At 43.9% G+C, this 4267-nt stretch overlaps 1 protein-coding gene across 2 annotated transcripts in view; it reads left to right on the top strand.

Annotated features, from left to right (window-relative positions):
* The first annotated feature begins 274 nt into the window (after positions 1–274).
* The window catches only part of mid2 (midline 2), a 149229-nt gene continuing 145236 nt past the window's right edge, over positions 275–4267 (top strand). For both annotated transcript variants that reach the window (XM_032527508.1, XM_032527507.1), the window contains exon 1: positions 275–681. The gene's annotated coding sequence lies outside the window, so the exon portion shown is untranslated. The remainder of the gene's footprint in view (positions 682–4267) is intronic.

Raw genomic sequence — 4267 nt, 5'->3', positions numbered from 1 at the left:
AGAGAGAGAGAGAGAAGTTTAAAATTACAATTTTAAAAGCCTAGTTGTCTCAAATGTTTGGGCCAACATAATTGCATCAACTATTTTAGCAATGTCTTTTCTTAATGATGACTCTATAGGCTGATGAGACGGGTGCATTTCCACATATATCTTGCGTTTAGTGCATTTTAAGGTAAACATGACCGCGACATCGCGAGGCCACAGGGGATGGGAGGGCGGGTGGAGGAGGAGGAGGAGTAGTGTGGGTGCGCACAGCTCGGGTTTGTTGCACGGGCACTGGAGCAGCGGTGTAACAGATCCCAGCTGCTGCCGTGGGGGGAATCTGAGCTATTCCGTCCCCCTTGGGTTGGTCACGTGTCCTTGGGGAGCGTTTAGTTTGGTGACCACGTCGGGAGAGAGAGGAAGCGCACCGTTGCGCACAGCCGAGTTGGACAGCAACATCTTTTACACGCGCCACCGGTGGCGAATCAACCAGATCAGTATTGTTTTGGGCGTTGCCATAAACACTCCACAGTGGTGTGTGTGATCCGTCAAGCACCGACACAGCGTGTGTGATCTTCCAGTCACCGACTCGTCAAAACTTCTGCGCTTACAGTACCAACTGTGAGCTTCACTGCAAGCGTCACATTGTTGCCAGCCACTGCTACAAGTCGACCTACGGAGCTGTCACGCCGAACCAAGGTAGGCTGTCATTCTTTTTGGGGGGGGTTTTAAGGGAATAGCTAGAGTAACTGGATTGCAATATGATAATCAACCACATCAGCTGTTTACGAGGGCATGAAAAGCTTCTCTTGCACAGAAACATGCAAGATAAAAACAATGAGTGTGTGACTGGAAACACGGCGAGAGAGCAAAGGTGCCCACGCAGATCTCGTATGTGTTGCGTCAGCATTACATCATGGACTTAATATTTCGGCATTTATTTTTTAATTTCAAAAGGTCGTACAAATGCACGGTGAGAACTGAGTGCTGAAACTACACTTAGTATGGGACAGACAGTTTTTCTGCGGTATCAGGATGATGCTGCTGTAAGTGAGATGTTTTTATGGCATTATTTTGAGGTTTGCTAAAAGTATTTTTGGGTTTCCTGCAACCATCAGTTCCATCACAGTGTAGTAGGCTACTATAAGATCATAGGACGACTGACCTGTGCTGACTCCCAACCGCGCCCCTGATGTCAGACATACAGTAGGTGCTGCTAAACCATGAGGGCAAGAAAGACATTTATAACAGTCAAAGAAGTCGTAGGTAGTGCCGATAGAGTGAAGCACATCACAATGCTCTAACTAACAAATACAGTAAGACCATCATTTTGATGCTCCGACAGTCAGATTGGTCATTGTGGAGACAGTGCTGCAGGTGACAGTGTGGCTTTGGCTTCACAAAAGCAGAGTATAAAATGTCAGCTCCACATCAATAATGCAGGAAACCCAAACAATGGGGAGCAAGAAAGTGGGTTCCAGTGTTGGCCCCTGACTGTCAGTTTCTCTAAATGTGTGGTTTCACACTGTTAAATAGCAAATTATTTGATCAAATAAACTAAAATGAATCTAAAAAACACTGTGTGCTAGAGTGAGAGCATGTTCAATGTATTGTGGCAGCTATTTTACTTTCAACAACTGGCGGTTCATATCATACAGAAAAATGATTTATTTCCTTTCTCTTTCTCTCTGGCTCTCTGTTAATTCATGATGATCACTGTGGTTAATGAGACAGGTTTCAGAGCATGGGGCCAAACCCTATTAGAGACAGCGCTGCTAGTTGGGTGAATACAGCTGGCACCCTCATTCATCATGCATCTACAGACTGCTGCCTGCCTCTCTCTCTCCCTCCATCTCTGTCTCTTTCTCTCTCTGTCTCTCTCCCAGTTTAATGATAATTATTAAGACATTATAATGACAAGAGCAGTGCCTTTTTCTAAGGGACAGACAGGGCGTCAGCTACATGCTGCGATGATTATAGCTGTGACAGAGGGTTGGCATTCTGTGTTGATGCTGCAGCTGCAATGGTATCCAAGAATAGATGCAAACACCTACTGCACAGTGGTGTACCTGGTGGACTCTTTGCAGCTTGAAGCTTGAAGCTGCCTTTGCAAACCAAAAACCAAAAAAGCCAACCAAATGGTTTTAAGGAGGAATTGATAACTTTGCTTTGAGGCAATTTCAAGACTGGTCTGTTTTGCTATTTTTACCATATATTTGCAACCATCAAAAATTGTAAATCCCTCTACTACCATGCCGTATCAAAGCCACCATGCAACATTAAAACCTTAGAGATGTAACTGGCCCACATAGTGAAACTTAACAGCCATGCATAATTAGTGCTCTCTTGATTAAAATGTGTAAGCTCGGTCATACGGTTACAGTATCCATTTCCCTCCTTTTATATTCACTTTTATAAACACGAAGGAGTAAGAGAGATTATCACATTGTAGAGATCATTTACTCTCTGATGAGAACTGTGTTTATCTGAGGTTTGTTGTGACTGCCCCGTCACAAATGATAATCTTTAAAATATCGGTCATGTTCTTTGTTTGCTCAGGGATGTTCTCTGTACATTTTAATTGCCTTATCCTCACAGATCAGTTAGCCATGAAAGGACACCCGTCATAGGGATGTTTTCATTCTGGGCTGTCTGTCAACTGCTGGTGCCAGTGTGAGCCTAAATGAGGCATTTCTCTAAGAGTTAGCCTCTTGGCTGTGCTTTCACACGGAGACTCTTTAAGCAGCAGGGGGCTCGGCATGTTGTTTCAGCTTCGCTAAAGTTGGTGGAAGGATAAAACTCCAGCTTCTTGTGAAACTTGGATGTTGTGGTTGTGTTTTGCGAAAGGGTGAAATTGGTATATGTAGTGGTATTGAAAAACTTTTGAACGATACCCGGCCCTAATTACTATGGTGTTGTAGAAGCTGGGCTTGAAATTGTTCCTTAATATGGAAAGAAACTATACTGTGTGTTCATCATTTTGTAGTGGTGTTCAAATTCCCCGCGGTAAATTTCATTCACTATAGAGTCCACTATAAAATACCCATAATGCACTGCTAATTTGAATGTACATATGATGTACCCTACATTGTACTATTGTGTACCGCAATGCAACGCGGCCGTGTTGCTCAGTTCTGCTGATGTCTACAGATTCTTCCTTCCTTGTTATTCAGCTCGCTACATTGAACAAAATACCAAAACTCAAATTCATTTTTTGACTCTAAAGCCTTCCTGCAATTTCTACAGCCTTCCTGCAATGCCACTATTTATTTCAAAGCCGGCTGTGTTTATGTAAACACGTGCCGAGTGCATTCATGCCTGCTTGCATCTGTGGACGCCAGTGTGAGCGTTGGTGCGTGTCTGTAGATATGTTTCTTGTCCCAAAGATTGAAATTATGACAGTGTGAAAGAATAACCTCGGGGTATGGGGAGGATGTGACTGCCCCTGCTATGAACAGGATCTCTGCAATCACAGCCTCCAGTCGGCATCACGGTGGTTTGCCTCGCCACTCATCAGGGGTTTAATATTCAATTATGAGGGTCATCTAGTTCAAGCTGCGTTGGATGGCTTGTGAAACACCCCTACTGATTGATGAGTAAGCATCTTAGCTAAGTAGGCTCACAGTTTGCCCCTGAAGGAGGAAGAAACAAGGCAGATGGCTTGTGGGGGTGTTTTTACCAACGTGGTAAGAGTTTCTCATAGTTTTGCTCTGATTATTGGTAGAAACATTAACAAGAATGCAACAGTAAATGTGTTGAATCAGTTGTAATTCACCAATATTGACTTTTATATTCATATGGGCATATGACTTTTGCTAAAATCATGAATCTTGTTCACTAACCTTGTTGTTCCCTCTTGAAGTAGTGCAAGAACTGCATGCATCCAAATGTATGACAATATGGTTATATACAAGAATGAAGCATCAAGTGCAAAGATTTACAGGTATTTGCAGAAGGGTACAATGACAGTGCCATCCCGCTGCCTTTTTGTTTGATGCTGTGACAGTCTGTCAAACCGTCACTTGCAGCTGAGTCCGGATAAGTGTTGGTCTCACAGTGTTGTGCTAACAAACAACACGCAGAGAGTGAGATTGGCGGTTCAGCATTTGCTTGGGACCAGTGTTGGGAGAGAAGCTTCCCCTCTGTCATCTCATGGCAGATAAGATTCTTCAGCAGTCAGGTATTTGGACCTTGCTGCTGGGCTGTTTCTTGGCTGAAAGCTGGACCAAGCTGTCAGTCAGATTAGAGCTATGAGCCATTGGTGGGAGTGCAGTCCCATCCCGGG

This window comes from Etheostoma spectabile, chromosome 10, assembly GCF_008692095.1.
Source record: "Etheostoma spectabile isolate EspeVRDwgs_2016 chromosome 10, UIUC_Espe_1.0, whole genome shotgun sequence".
Classification (NCBI taxonomy): domain Eukaryota; kingdom Metazoa; phylum Chordata; class Actinopteri; order Perciformes; family Percidae; genus Etheostoma; species Etheostoma spectabile.
This window is presented reverse-complemented; position numbering and strand designations above follow the sequence as displayed.